The following is a 17128-nucleotide window of genomic DNA, read 5'->3' on the forward strand; positions in this document are numbered from 1 at the left end:
AGAAATATTAAACAAAGACTGAAATACCATCTGCTAAAAAAAATATTCTGGCATAACAAATTTAAACAATGTGAAACCCAAGAGATTAAAAATGTGGTTTAATCTTATTACACTCTTTGGCTGGCATTGAGAAAGCAGATGTTAGAGGAAAGTTTAGAAAGCATTCCTTTTGAATATGATAGAGCTTAATTTTCTCCAAATGCTTTGTTGTAGCTTCCACAATATTCATATGCCAAGGGGGTCTTTATGATTTTGTGGTGGAGTTATTAACTTGACAGATTGCAGTGGTTTTTCTGGGTCTGATATCATAGCTTCTGCTTTAGAAGAGATGAGTTACTGTTTCACGATGAAAATCAACACTTTCAAATGTTTCTGATGTTCAAATGGCATACCATTTGGAGTTGCAGTGCTCTTTCTTGAAGGTTATTTTGAGAGTTACTTATTTGGTAATGTGTTTTGAATACACAAGATAAAGTGAGAAAGTGATTTCTAACTCAAACTGCATGCTCACTGACAAATTACCAACTCAGCTTGGTGCCCAACTTCTCATCTGAGTGGAGCCTTGTGTTTTACTGGATAGCAATTTCCCTTTAACTTAATCTAAACAAGCAAAGATTTTGAAATGGTCTTTAGGCTCCATCTACCTCACCAAATATTTTCAGTGACAGAAGTTAATGCTTATCACACTTTACAACCAGTCTAGCCGGGTCTGTAAGTTCTCCTCCACTCTCTTCTTAATAATTATATCACAGTGTCACTTATTAAAGAGAGAGGAGCTTCATGCCTTACTCACAAAATACAGCTTCTTCTGAAGGAATCACTGCAGCCTTCAGTTTGAATGGATGTTTGTATAACACCTAAATGTTTAGCTCTTGAACCACAGTGGGGCTCAAGGGTATGGAGCACCACTTGAAGTCTCTCCAATGCCACTTGACTTGAAAGGGAATATTTATTGGGCAGGGTTCCTGCTTTGAGAAAACAGCCCCTACTCATTTCTATATCAAGTAGTTTAAGCATATACAGTCGGCAATTGAATCATCTGCAATGCTCCCCAAATTCCCACTCTTTGGATGGTATTCCACAAGAGATGTCAGGACAAGGCTGACTTCAGAAAGTCCAGGCCAAGGGCATTTATGCAACTTAATGGCCCAAGGACAGTTGTTGGTCCTGCCCTAGCATTCCCATGCTGCCCCTGCTTGTTGCCCACTACTTCCCTTTTCTGTTTCCTTTCCTTGATTCTCTCTTCATTTTTCTCTCTTTTACTTTTCCTGAAATGTTTTGCATAGGTATACATTCTGTAGGAGAAGGCCTTAGAGTCAGACAGGAGACCAAAATTTAGCAACAAACTGGGTGTCCTGGACCAAGTAAGGTAACATCTTCATCTCATTACATAATAAAAGGGATAATATCTCACTTATAATATACAATATGGTCTTGAGCATTAGACACAATAAGTGCAAAAAATTCTTAAGCCATTTCTACAAATTGGCTAACCAAAGTAACTCATTATTTTGGTTATTGTTAGTTTGATTTTTATTGTGAGGTAAATTTTGATTTTCATAGCAACTTCTATTGCATTTCACTCTGAGTCTATTACCAGGCTAGAATGTCCATCGTTAACTGCCACAGATGTTGTATCCTATAGACGTGTACTACCTCCCTCAAGAGATGTTTGGCAACTCATGTCCCCAATGTCACCAATCCTCTAATGCTATTATTATTATCATTACAAATACATCTTAGCCTTCCACTAGCAACCAAAGATACTTCAAGCACTCAGCTGAAGACAGTGCCAATACACAATTGGTTAAAATTTCCTCTTCCATTTCCATTTCTGGCATGCTGGACTTATTCCTCAGGAAAGCAGATGAAAATTAATTTTTAAACTACCATTTAAAGTCTCTAGAAATAGCTCTATGCAGCAAATAAGGAAATATCTGCTAAATTCCATAAGTTGCTAAAACTCTATAATCAGAGTCTGTGTTATTTAAACCCACCCTCCAAACTCTGGCTCCTCATGATGGAAACCCCACCTCAAACAGGTAGAGCCAATACACAAGGTTCTGCCCCCTTCACCGGTCCCCAACTCCTGCTCATGTGATGAAAGCTATACCTGGGGTATCAGGTAGTGCTACTTACATCAGTAGGTTCCCAACTGCCCTTGATCCAACTAATGAGGTAGTGGTTCTCTGCTGAGAGGCAAGCCAAGGATACTCGCCTCCACAGAGTACTCGGTTCCTATGTTCCTACTTCTCTCCTTCAGAGAGAAGTACATGATTTTCTCACCAACAGCCAGAGTTGTGGGTCAACATCTGGCCAGCAAGGAAAAGCAGTCATAAAATAGAGAGCTCAAAATCCCTCCCTAGAAAAATTGGCTTGGCGACTGCATATAAAGTTCAGACCTAGGGTGCTCTCAAAAATAGTAGACATTTTGGTGAAAGACTATTGAAAATTGTTGGAAGGTATTGGCTTAACTCTAAGCCCACTAATTATTAGAGAAATGTGAGGAAAGAAACAGCTGGAAGAGCCCTTCTAGACTAATTGCACCTCAAACACTGGTCACAGGAAATATCCCTGCAAAAGATCCTGAATTTAATTGAATTCTTGTGTAGCAATATAAGCTCCATAGTATTAAAAACAACCAGTCAGCAATTGGTAGAGCTTCACAAATGGATATGATTAAGTAACCAGACACAAAGAGGCCTGATAAAACCAATGTTCTCCCAGCATGCCTGCAGACATACCCAACTTGACCCTGAGAAACAATCTAAGAGGCTCCATACAGTGTACCCTAGAGTTCAGGGAGCTGTGTGTATGCTATGGGGAGGAGATGTAGATAGACATCACAAAAATAATCCGACCAGTCACTACACCAGATCAAGAAAGAGTGAATGTATTTCCACACAATTGTGATGAGCAATCTTAAAGGAAATTAAGAAGTCAATCCCACAATCAAATCAAAAAGAATATAATATTTAGGAATAAATTTAACAAGAGAAGTTCAAAAGTTATTCTCTGAAAACTATAAAATTACTTAATGAAATTAAAGAGGATCAAGTGAAAATGAAAACATTGTATATTTATAGATCATAAAACTGTTCAGGAGGTAATGTTTCCTAAAGTGAACTACATATTCTACACACTCCTTATCAGAATCCCATCTTGTTTCTTCTTAGAAATTGGCAAGATAATTCTATCATTTATATGAAATTGTAAGGGGCCCAGAATAGAATCTTGAAAAAGAACAAAGTGGGAAGGCTCACATTTTCCAATTACAAGACTTACTATAAAGCAAGAGTAATGAAGTCACTAGCATATGTTTAGACATATGGATAAACGAAATAGAATTGAGAGTAAAAATTAAATCCATATTGTCTCTGGTCAACTTATATTCTAAAAGAATGTCATGTCTTCTGATGAGGGAAAACAGTGTTTTCAATACATGATGCTGGAACAAATGGGTAGCCACATGCAAAAAAAAAAATGAAGCTGGACTGTATCTCACACCATATACAAAAATTAACTCAAACAGAATGTACAACCTACTTTTGAGGCCTAAAACTATTAAAATCTTTTTTAAAAAACTTAACTGTTTATGTATGTGACTTTATATTTTGGCAATGAAGTCTTAGAGGATGCCAAAGCATGAGCAAAGGAAGAAATAGATAAATTCAGCTTCATCAAAATTTAGAAATTCTATATTTCAAAGGATACTATAAGTCTATGAAAAGACAAAATAGAAGAAAATATCTATAAGGGACTTGTATCTAGATATATAAGGAACACAACTCCATTATTAAAAGGCAAATAATTATGAGAGAAGATTCATATATTTCTCCAAAGAAAACACAGAAATTAACAATAAGCACATCAAAAGCTGCTCAACATTATTAGTCTTCAGGGAATGCAAATCAAAACCACAACAAGTTACCACCTCACACCCACCAGGACTGCTAAAATAAAAAAAGACTGGGTACAGTAGAGGGAGGAATTAACAAGTGTTAGCAGAAATGTTGAGAAATTGGAATACTCATACTCTTATAAGAGGAATGTAAAATGTTGCAACTGTTTTGGAAAATACTTGGGCAGTTTCTCAAATGGTTAAAAAGAGTATTACCATTTGACCAGCAATTTCACTCACAGTTATACACCCCACAGAAAGAAAAATAGATATCAACACAAAAGTTATACATGATTTTTTTATATTTATTTTTTAGTTTTTAAGTGGACACAATACCTTTATTTTATGTGTATGTGGTACTGAGGATCAAACCCAGGGCCTCATGCATTCCAGGCGAGCGCTCTACCACTGAGCCACAAATCCAGCCCAATACATGAATGTTTATAGCAGCATTTTTTTATAATAACTAAGAGGTAGAAACAACCCAATGTTCATCAGCTGGTGAATGGATAAACAAAGGTGGTATATTGGTATAATGGAATAGTATTCAATTTAAAGTAGGAATTAAGTACTGATATATGCAACAATAGGATTGAATCTTGGAAAAATTGGGCTAAAAATAAAAGAAGCCAGACACAAAATAAGCTATATAATTTCATGTATGTGAAATATACAGAAAATGCAAACCTATAGACACAAAAAGTAGATTAGTGTTATTTAGGGCTGAAGCTGATGACGATCAGAGGGGTGGTACCTACAGAATTCTGGGTTTAAAGGCCTTACTCCTTATCATCATTAAACTCTGGCCAATGCCTATTTTAAGTATACAAATGGAGGATATTTGAAATAGGATTCATTCTTTTATACTATTAATTGAAAAAAATTAATATACCTAATGGTTTACCTTGAGTAAAAGGCAAAATTTTAAAATTCAATAAAATCAAATAAGCCAGGTTTTATGGTGCACACCTTTAATCCTAAAGGCTGAGGCAGGAGAATCACTAGTTATAGACCTGCCTTAGTAACTTAGCAAGATCCTGCCTCAAAATATAAAAATTAAAACACAACAAAAAAAAAGACTGAGGATATAGCTCAGTGGTAGAGTGACCCTGGGTTCAATTCACACAATGGAAATAAACAAAAATCAAATAACAAGTTAGATTGATTTTTTTTAAATTTTACTTCTTTGTCAGTTATTATGGCATTATACAAATATAGCTCAGGCTGTTACTTAAATGGAAAAAAAATCTTTAACTCTCTAAGGTCTCTTTTTATTTGTGAAATTTCAGGTTTACAATATCCATTAAGGCCTGAAACCTGATTCTTGGGGTTGTTGAAATTGTTTTTAGATAATAGTGCGCTTTAATTCACATACCTCAAATTAAGCTCTTCACTTTTTATTTGTGTGTGTGTGTGTGTGTGTGTGTGTGTGTGTGTGTGTGTGTGAGGTATTGAACCCCCAGGACCTCAAAATACTAAGAGTTGCTTTATCTCAAGTTCAATTTTTTAAAAAAAAAATAGAGTATATTTCAGTGTTTTGTGTTTTTATTTTAGCATATTCAAGAGTTATGCAATCACTATCCAGTATGAGAACATTTTAACACCCCCAAAAGAAACCTTTTACCCACTAGAAGTTCCTCTCTATCCCTCTCCCCGTAATACTTTGTAACCACAAGTCTATTTTATTTCTCTTGTGGATTGGCCTATTTTGAACATTTCATATTTTTGTTTGATTTTCTGTTTTTGTTTTTAAGATAGAGTCCTTCTGGGGCTGGGGATGTGGCTCAAGCGGTAGCGCACTGGCCTGGTATGCGTGCGACCTGGGTTCGATCCTCAGCACCACATACCAACAAAGATGTTGTGTCCGCCGAGAACTGAAAAATAAATATTAAAAATTCTCTCTCTCTCCCTCCCTCCCTCCCCTCTCACTCTCTCTTTAAAAAAAAAAAAAAAAGATAGAGTCCTTCTATGTTGCCTAGCTAATCATCCAATTCCTACATTCAAGCTCCCAAATAGCTGGAATTATAGGAACACACTACCATGCTCAGCTTTGGACACTTCTTAGAAACTGAATTATGTATTATGTGGCCTTTTGTGACCAGTTTATTTCATTTAGCATAATATTTTCAAAGTTTGTATATATTGTGGCATCTAACAATATTTAGTTGCTTTTTAGGACTAAGCAATACTCCATTATATGAATAAATCAAATTTGTCATTTGTTCATCAGTTAATAGACATTTGGGCTTTTTCCACTCTGCTATGAGCATTCATGCGCAGGTTTTTGTGAGGCCATATGTAGTCAATGTAACATATTGGCTAACATACTTAGGATTAGAATTTTTGGGTCATATGGAAACTCTAAATTCAATATGTTGTGAAGCTGCTAACCTGTTTCCCAAAGTGTTTGCATCATTTACAATCCCTCCCACAATGGATAAGGGTTTTGATTTCTCCACATCCTCATTGAGACTTATCATTATCTTTTTATTTTAACCATCCTCATGAGTTTGCAGTAGTATCTTGTTAGGGTTTTCATTTGCGTTTCCCTAATGACTAATGATGTTGAACATATATTCATGTGTTTACTGTCCTTTTGCAGATCTTTATAGGGGAATATTCAAATACATTCCCTATCCTTCCCCAATATTTTATTGTGCTAAACCACATAAGACATAAAATTTACCATCTTAATCACTTTGAGATGTACTTCAGTAGTATTAAATATACTCACAATGTTGTGCAGCCATCACTACCTTCCATCTCCACGATTCTAATGGTGTGAAACTGAAAGCTGTATTCATTGAACAATATGCCCCACCCCCCTATCTCTGCAGACCATGGCATCCTGAATGCTGCTTTGTGTCCCCATCATTTTCACTGTGCCAAGTACCTCCTATAAGAGGAGTTTTACATTGTTGGTCTTTGTGTGACTAGCTTATTCCACAAAGTGGAATGTGCTCAAGGTTCCTGCATGTGGTGGTATACCTCAGAATTTCCTTTCTCTTTAGGCTGAATAATACTCCACTCTTGGCATCTATTACATTGTTGCTTATCCATTCACCCATCAATGGATACTTGGGTTGCTCCCACATTTTAGCTATTGTGAATCATACTACTAGAAACATGGGTATGCAAATATCATTTTTGAGACCCTGTTTTCAATTCTTTCGTTATATCCTCAAAAGTAGAAGAGCTGGATCTTATGGTAATGCCATTTTAAGGAACTGTCATACTGTTTTCCTCTGTGGCCCTGCTACTTTACATTCCCACCAAGAGTGCACATGGGTTCCAATTTCTTACTTTAACATTTATTATTATTTTTTTTGATTGTAGACATCCAAGACTGGTGAGGTAGTATCTCATTGTATTTTTTATTTGATTTGCCCAATGATTAGTGATTTTGAACATCTTTTCAGGCATTTTTTGTCTTAAATTATTTGACCATGTTGTGGTTTGGATGTGAGATGTCCCCCCAAATGACAATGCAAGGTTCAGAGGAGAAATTATTGCATTGTGAGAGTCTTAACCCAATCAGTGAATTAATCCCTTGATGGGGAATAACTGAGTAATCACTGGAGTGGTAGGGTGTGGCTAGAGGAGGTGGGGATTGGGACACGGCTATGGGTTATATATTTGTATCTGGTAAATGGAGCCTCTTTCTCTGCTTCCTGATCTCATGTGAATGGCTTCCCTCCACCACACTCTTCTGCCATGATATTCTGCCTCACTTTGAGCCCCAAGGAATGGAGTCAGCCTTCTATGGACTAAGACCTCTCAAATAAACTTGTCTCCTCTACAGTTGTTCTGGTTGCGTCTTTTAGTCATAGTAGCAAAATAGCTGACTAAAACAGACTTTATAAGAAAGTGTTTGTTTTGGGTCTCTATTGTATTCTGTTGGCATGCATATCTATTTTTACATCAGCAGAATACTTTGATTATTCTAACTTTGTAGTAAGATAAGAAGCCACAAAGGGTGAACTCTCCAGCTTTGCTCTTCCTTTGCTCCTTTGCAACATTGTTTATACTCTTCAGATTCCCTTGATAAAAGATAGGTATGGTAAGATTCTGTCTTTAAAAAAAAAATTCTCTAGAGCTGGGGATATAACTCATTTGATAGAGTGCTTGCCTCACATGCACAAGGCCCTGGGTTTGATCCCCAGCAACAGAAAAAAAAAATTCCTCTTGATATTGCATATGAATTTTAAAATGTGTTTTTCTACATCTGCAAAAACATCATTGGGATTTAAACAGAAATTGCATTATATCTGTCCATACCTATCACTTTGGTAGTCTTGAAATCTTAACTACATTGCATCTTTTAATCCAAGAAGATAGAATGTGTTTCCATTTATTAAGTCACCTTTAATTTCTTTTAGCAATATTATGTGCTTTTTAGTGTGCAAATTGTTCACCACATTAATTCCTAAGTATTTTATCCTTTTGGTAATCTTCACATATTCTCTCTACCCTTCTCTCGCTCTCTCTGGCATCCCACAAAGCATGCATTGGTTCATGTAATGCTGTCTCACAGATCTCTGAGGCTCTGTTCACTTCTATCATTCTTCTTTCTGTTCTATAGGCTTAGTTATTCCCATTGTTATGACTTCAAGATTACTTCTGCCTGCTCAAATATGTTTTTAAATCCCTCTAGTGAATTTTTCATTTCAGTTATTATATTTTCAGCTCTAAAATTTCTTGATTTTTAAATTTTTTTTTTAGTTTTAAGTGGACACAATATCTTTATTTTATTTTTATGTGGTTCTGAGGATCAAACTCAGTGCTTCACATGTGCTAGGCAAGCGCTCTACCACTTGAGCCATAACCCCATCCCCTCTTGGTTTTTTTTTTTTTGTTGTTGTTGTTGTTGTTGTTGTTGTTTTAGATTTTCTATCTCATTATTATTTACATTTTGTTTGTACATATTTTTTTTCTTCTTCCACATCTTCCTATAGTTTTTTGAATAATTTGTTTAGTAGGTAATTTGCCATCAGGGTTTTTTCAGGAACAGTTTTTGTTGGTGTATTTTTTCCCTTGAATGGGCCATACTTTCCTATTTCTTTGTATCATGTGAATTATTTGTTGTTATTGAAACCAGGCATTTGATCCTAACAATGTGTGCACTCTGAAAATCAGATTTTCACCCTTCCTCAGGCTTCGCTAGTTTTGTTTTTATTCAACCTTTTGGTTGTTGTCATTGTGAACTGTCTAGAATCAACCTCAATGTCTTCTCAGGTCTTTTCTGAGCCTGTGATTTCCCCCCGATCATATGTGATCGCTTTCTAATTTTCTCTATAAATTAAGTTGCTTTTGAATGACCTGTTCTGTGAAGAGTGGTAACTTGAATCATAGTCTTTGACTGCCTCAGAGCTGTGGCTGCGTTTTGCTGTGGGAACTTTGTGTGCAAAGGTGCAGGACAAGATTGCTCAGGAGCTACGGTCAAGCCCTACCTTAGCAAGTTCTTTGCAAAGGTATGGAACAATAACAATCTTGACCTTGCCTTCAGACATTAGGTATTGGCGATAAAGAATTCTGAGCATAACAAGATAACCACAATATCTTGCAAGTGCTGCAATCTTCAAGCGTGCCTGCTTTGCAGACTCTGGACAGTGGGCTTCCTGGGTGCAACAGGATAATAACAGGATGTTCCTAACACTGCAACAGAAGACTAGGTACAAAAATGTGAATAGTTCTGTAACTTTTTTAGTACACAAAGAACAATATCCTTATAGTTTTAACTTTGGATTGTGAGGCCTTATATAATGAATGTTCTGAGCTAGCTCTGGGTCACTGTTCCTCCATCAGAGATCAGTATCCCACTTGGTCCCAGCTTTCTCTAATTGTTTTGTCTTTCTTAATCCCCCACTGCCCCTCACTAGTTTCTAGGGTTCAACCATGCAGGTTGCAGCACTTTCCTTTAGTGATTACTTCACAAAAGAGGCAAAGGGAAAAAAATGAAGGGGCCCTGGTCCTTTGAGTCTCCTGCAGCTATCCTCCACCAAAGGTCTAGGGACTAGCAGCAATGTGGGGAGGTATAACATCAATGGCCTTGGGACCCAACTCTTTGTACTTCTGTCATCAGAAGCACCAATCAGGAATTACAACACAGATCCCTAATAATTAGAGAAAAGTACACCCACAGGCTGTGGATAAGCTTTCTAGGAACACAGGCACAGCTGCCTGCCATGAGGGAAGAGGGGTAGCAATGGGAATGGTGTAGCTGACACTGTACTAACAGTAGAAATGACCCCAAATTTTTATTCAAGGCAGCTGAATGCCTTCAGAAGATTCCAGAATTCCATGCAATTGGAGATAGAGGGAGAAGGATACCTGATGCTTCCCATTTCATTGTCTTCCAAGAATCCTCTCCCTTTCCCATTTTTAATTGCCATATTCATCCTTTTATTGTTGTTATACATTCTGGGTACAATTACATCATCAGATACATGATCTGAAAATGTTTTCTACCATTCTGAGGCATGTCCTTTCCTTTTCTTAACATTGATGTTTTATTATAATATTGTCTCTCTCAATTTGTTTACATGAGAAGAAAGAATACCACACTTGCAGAAACGGACAAACACTAGTTCTGAAGGAAGGACAGAAATATGAGATAAAGAAATGAGATTGGGCATGTAAATCATGTTATTCTTAATGATAAAACACCAACTCTGTACCTGCAACACAGCATAATAAATCTATCTGCCATAAGTTATTTCTAAAATTCAGAAATTCTAAACACAAATCAGAATCTTCCATAAAGAAACTAATCAACTAGCTGGGACGGTGGCGCACAACTGTAATCCTAGCAATTTAAGCTGAGGCAGGAGAATTGCAGGTGTGAAGCCAGCTTCAACAACTTAGCAAAGCCCTAAGCCACTTAGTGAGACCCTGTCTCAAAATTAAAAAAAAAAAAAAAAGGCTGGGGATGTGGCTCAGTGGTAAAATTCCTCTGGGTTCAAGCCCCAGTACCAAAAAGAAAGAGGGGAAGGAAGGAAGGAAGGAAGGAAGGAAGGAAGGAAGGAAGGAAGGAAGGAAGGAAGGAAGGAAGGAAGAGGGAGATCAATTAAGAATTTCTGCAGTATCAAGATCTCCAGCAGAGAGCACTAATGTTTTTTAAATATTTTATGTTAGTTACTTTGAAGCTAGAAAAGACCTAGAAAACAATTACCACCCTTCGCATGCCCACATATCTTGGAACATTGCTCCTCTTTAACTAACCATTTATTGACTACCCACAGTTCCCACATACCGTGTTAGACCTTGGGATACACAGGGAAAAGACTTTCTTAAAGAATTTAGAATCTGGTGAAGGAGCTTGCCTCAACCTACCAATTGCCCTCTTCTGCCATCAATCAAGGAAGGATTTTATTAACTAATTGTTCACTTCTTTATCTCTAACCACATACATACATTTAGAAAAATACAAGGCTGTCTTGTTTGAAAACTGTGGCTCAGAAGGGCCTTAGAGATAATCTAGTGAAAGACTTTCATTTTATAGATGGAAATTGTAAACCCAGGAGGAGTGATTTACCCAAGATGGTATTCACAGTTGATATCACACACAACTGACTTACTAAGTGCCTGGGAACTACATTCTTCAAGAAGAAACTAAGGCACAGAGGAATTAAGTAATTTCACAAACACCAAATAGCTCACTAAGGGAATACCAAGGTTTGAAATCAGATAATCTCACTTTAGAATCCATGCTATATATAGGTTCTATTGCTAAAGGTAGTTGTGATTTTTAGACCTTCCTTAGACTTGCTTATTATCTTAGATTAGCTAAACTAATCTAAATTATCTAAACTAGTCATCTTAGTTTCCAGATTGGGATTCCAAACCCAATCCACTAGTCAATAATACCTGAAAATAATACCCTGAAAGCAAAATATAATTATCAATGAGATATTAAAATATTGCCATGCTTCAAAGTCACAAGACATCCAAGATGAAAAGGATAGTCCAATGCCAATGTGGTTATGGCTATTACCAGAAAAAGATGAATACCTACAAAGTCATGACAAATATTGTAAATTTTATAACAAGTACATTTTAAACATTACTTTTGGCAAATGTTGGTACTTATATATCAGTCTCTTGTCATGTCTCATTGTGTCCTGTCCTCCCTCTCAACTCTAAAGCCCTGGTCTTTTACTTCAATTTAGTAAGAACAAGTCTATATCCATGATTATTAATGGGGACAGAACTGGGAGTTAAATCCTGAGATGACTTCAGAATACACATGATGGGAAAGATGTGCTCCAGAAGTCCCAGACCTCATTGAATTTCATTCATTCAGTATGGAACAAATATCTACTAGGCGTAAAACACCAGACCAGTTTCTGAAGACCCACTTATCCCTGTGATAGATGTGGCTTCGCCCTCCTGAAACACAGCTTCACAGCATTCTCCAGAGGACAGGAGCAAGCCACAGTCAAGCTGTCTTCTTACACAGCCCGCATGGGTGTACACAATGACTCTGGAAAACAGAAAGTTCTGCTTAGACCTACCCTAAATCCCATGACCAGAAGAGCTATCAGGAAACCCCAAGATCAATTTTCTTTCTAGCACACATCTTTTTCTTCTCCAGCTTTAGAAATATTCTGGAACTTGTTATTTTCCCAACTATTTTTTAAATCCTTAATAAATTACCAGAGATGTACCAGTTCCTATTCTTTGGAAATCAACTTCGTTGAGCATGAAGCTCGGTATTTAATGTGGTTTCTAGTTGACAGATGTTCTTATATTAGGCCACAAAAACAAAGCACAGCTGCTGAGGAGAAGAAAAAGGGGAAATAAAAATGGGGCTACTTCAAATCTGAGAGACAGAAAGGTTCACTATGAGGAACTTCAGGGGACAGTCACTTTCATGGCACCAAGAAACCTCTTGCACAGATTTCAAGATCTGGGGAACACTGTGATGCCTTGCAGGGATGCCAGCAAGTCCTGTTGCAGTCACTTGCAGGACTCCTTGGGGCTATTTGCAGCCACAGAGCACAGGAGCACCAGTGCTTCTTTAATTCTGGGCTTTCTGCCTGACTTCATTTGCACATATTTTCTTAGAAATCACCTCCTTTTTATGGATTAGAAAAGGACAGAATCAACCACTGCCTGGCTGCTCTGTGGTGGATTCCAATATGTGACCCAGATGATAGCCGGTTTTCTTTAAATGGGATGCATGGGAAACTTTCAAAGAAATATTTGGACAAATTCCCAGAAGACAGATCAACTGAGGATGCCAGGCATCATACTGCAGGAACTGATGTTTTCTTTTTTTATTTATTCTAATTTGTTATACATGATGGCAAAATATAATACATTTCATATTACACATATAGAGCACAATTGTTCAAGTCATTGATTGTACACAGAGTATTTTCACACCATTCGTGTCTTCATACATGTACTTAGGGGTAATGATGTCGAACTCATTGCACCATCTTTCCTATCCTCTTGACCCTTCTTTTCCTCTCCTTTCCCTTTGTCCTATCTAAAGTTCCTCCATTCGGCTCCCCCCCACCACCATTATGAGTAAGCCTCCTCATATCAAAGAAAGCATTCGGCTTGCTTCCCTTAGCATTATATTCTCCAACTTCATCCATTTACCTGCAAATGCCATGATTTTATTCTTTTAATGCTGAGTAATGTTCCATTATGTGTGTGTGTGTTTGTGTGTATACATACCAAAGTTTCCCTATCCATTCATCTACTGAAGGACATCTAGGTGGTCTGATGTTTTCTTTTAAGGAAAAGGATTCAAAGGAAGGTCATTTTCACGCACTGATCTGATAAGGAAGGGGCAGTTAGGGTAACTCATCACAGTGGGTGTTGAGAACAGAGCAGCTGTGACTGTTTCAGGCTAGGACCATGATAGGGGACCAACTCAGAAGTGTATAGCCTGCCTTGCACAATTGCAGTCTGGACTTCTAGGTCTAGCTACCTTACTCCAAACATATGTGCAATATCCAGTTTGTCCTGCCTATTGCAAAATTCTCATCATTGAGCTCATTCCCAGGGATTATTCTCGGAATTCACCCCAGGCCCAAGGAAAATTTATTTTAAACCACTGTAACCAAGAGATGGAAAAAGTCAGAAAAATATGGTGAACTCTTTCACCAAAAATAAATAAATAAAAATGCTTCATCAATGACAATGTGCTCAGTCATATACAGCTGAACCTGGGGAATCTGTGAAAGTTGCTGAGAAAGCAAAAGTAGTCTAAATTTTGCTCTTTTTCTTACCTGACACAATAGAAATAAGAACCTTGAACCTTGAGGCTGAAACAAGATTTAAAAGTAATATGTTCAATTATTAGTACAATGTTTCCTTAACCCTAGGGTACTACCCAACCTCACCTTCACTTTAGGATGCTATATGCACACTGGATATACCTTCACTACCAGAGTATTATAGCTTAAAAAAAAGAAAGAAAGAAATTATTCTCTTTATCTTGGTATTCTCCTTCACATCTATCAGCTCTCCAGATTTCTTATATACTTTGTGGACATTCAATGTTTAATGTAAAAGAAAAAATGGGAGTTTTCATTATAAAGAATTTGTAGAATACTGAAATGGATAAGAGCTCTTAATATTCCATCTCCTATTAATTATAAAAATTTCTCAAGATTAAGAGAAAACTAAACTCTTATCAGGGCAGCCAATGCAGCATAGCTTAATACTGATATCACTCAAAGACTTTTTCTTTTTTTCAAGGGAATCCACCCAGGAGAGACTTGCCAATCCCAGGAGTTATGTGATCACTTCTGTGGATCACAGAATTCAGCTACAAAATTACAAATGCAGTAATCATTGCATTTCTATCACTGGTGACTTTGCTGGTGTCATTGTACAGGGGAACTGAGGGCATTAGTTGTTTCTACTCCTCTCATTTATCACGTGAAAGTAAAAACCCTACCAACTATTATTTTCATTTCTTCTTCAGATTCTCAGCATGGGAAAAAAAAAAAAAGCCCTAAAGGTCCATTGTCATTTTAAGACAATGTCTTGGGCAAAGTACAGGATGAGTTACTTCTCAAACCTTCTTCCCCCCCCCCCCAAATCTTAGTTTCCCTTCCTTCATGAGGTTCTCTCTTGCTACTCCCTTTCTCACTGCTCTGTCTCATTGACCACAAGAAGCACTTGTTTTCTGTGCTCATCTAGGTTGTAGGATATCAAGGTCAGAGACCAAGTTTTAGCCCCCTGAGTACTGCCCATGCTGTCTACCACCCACTAGGCACATAATAAGGGCTTTGTATCCATGGTGCAATTTTTAATCACTAATTTAAATCACTATTTTAGACTTGGACAAACTTGGCTGTGGAAATAGCATCTGAGTCTTTTGGGATTTTTGTTTACCAAAATAAATTGATCATAGTCCCTCAGAGAATTTCAGATACTCTTGTAAGGACTGAACATATTCCAAGGTTCCACAGATCCTATTTTCAAAGAGATTACAATGTAATGTGAAACTTGGGCACAGGCATAAGAAGTCAAACAGTCAAACAATTACATTCTCATTACAAAATCTACCCTGAGTTGCCAAATATGCTTTCTTTATGGACTCATATTATATGCATTGTATTTTTAAAAGTTTGAGGTTATTCTTTTCACTGTAATACAAGCAGAAGCTTATAAACATATCAAAAAAAAAGAGAAACATCGATTTGATGCTCAAATTTCAGAAGGGTATGCCTGAATGGAACATCACAAATTCATAAATCCTATCTGCAGTGTCAGTTATAAATGGTGTCATTACGGAAAGTAATTTTGTTAATGAAAACTAGAATAAAATAATGAAATCACATTTAAAAGCTATATTTCTGGGGCTGGTGTTGTGGCTCAGTGGTAAAGCGCTTGCCTAGCACACATGAGACACTGGGTTCCATCCTCAGCACCACATAAAAATATATTGTGTTCATCTACAACTAAAAAATATTTTAAAAAATAAAAGCTACGTATCTGAGGTTTACCCAGAGCTAATACAATTTGAATGAAGACTGCCACTTTAACTTCCAGCTAATAATAACTTGGATTAGCAAGCATAGTAGTCACTTTTTATTCATATCATCATTAGAACAGATCATGTAGTTTATAACCTCTTATTGTATGGATGAGGGTACTGACTCCAAATAAGCTAAGTAACTATTTAACTCACATAAGTAATTATATTGCTGTGATAGAAGGATGGAATATCTTGTTTATGGATCTGTAAGAGGATTATCCATTTATGTTTAGTCCTTTACCATTCAAAGATACAGTTGCAGAATTTGATGTTTTCAAGTTTCAATGATATGGTTTTATAATCTGTATCTCTTAGGGCAATTTTTCCCTGGTTTAATAACTATAAGTACGTATTTTTTTCTTTCTCCAGGTGGCAAACAGTTTGAGGATCACACCCAAATCTAAATTAGACTGAAAGATCTGTGTATACAGTCTCTCATATACACAACTCCATAAAATCTTGAGTGACCAAATGAAGGAATGTTCTTTCAGGGTTTCCTCCAAGATTCAGGAAAAAGACAGCTGCTAACCTAGAATAGAGTGGACAAGGAAAGAACAGAGAAGCAATACAAAGACAGCTTTCTTATTACCTTTCAAAATGATTCAAATTGTAGTTCATCTCTATGGGATGCAATTCAGTCTCAGATAACTCAGTAGAGCATCTTCTTATCCCATTTAGACAAACTGATCAGATGGTCCCAATGCTGTATTTTTTTTTCAATTTTTTTCTTTGGGAGATCCTTGTACATTTTCTTTTTTAAATAGTAATGTGATCACCATAGCAACTAACAGATATAAATCTTGTCTTATTGAATCATTATACTGGAAATCAGTCTGGGCAGAGTCTGGGTTAAAAGGAGTAGAAGGAGAATAGAGTAAGGAGTGGTTGAGATAAAAATATCAAATCCAAAATTTTAAAGGTACATGGTTATTCTTCAAATTGAAGGTCACTAAACTGTAAAGAAGCAGGTAGGGCCCTAGATAGGTTGGACTTGCAGTTGATAAGCAGTAAAATACTGTTTATGAGTATAGGGGATGGTCCCTCTACCATGTTGTTCCCTCCTCATCCTGAGGAAAGGACATTGGAAAGAGGTAACTGATACCTGAGGCCCAGAATCTAACTTGATTTAGCCTCTTAGTGTGGTACAAGTGGAAACCTTCTCTACCAAGCGCTCTGCCCTGCAACCTTTCCAAGCCCGAAGGGAACCAAGAACCATCAAGGGA

The sequence above is a fragment of the Ictidomys tridecemlineatus genome, chromosome 11, assembly GCF_052094955.1.
Source record: "Ictidomys tridecemlineatus isolate mIctTri1 chromosome 11, mIctTri1.hap1, whole genome shotgun sequence".
In the NCBI taxonomy this organism is placed as follows: Eukaryota; Metazoa; Chordata; class Mammalia; order Rodentia; family Sciuridae; genus Ictidomys; species Ictidomys tridecemlineatus.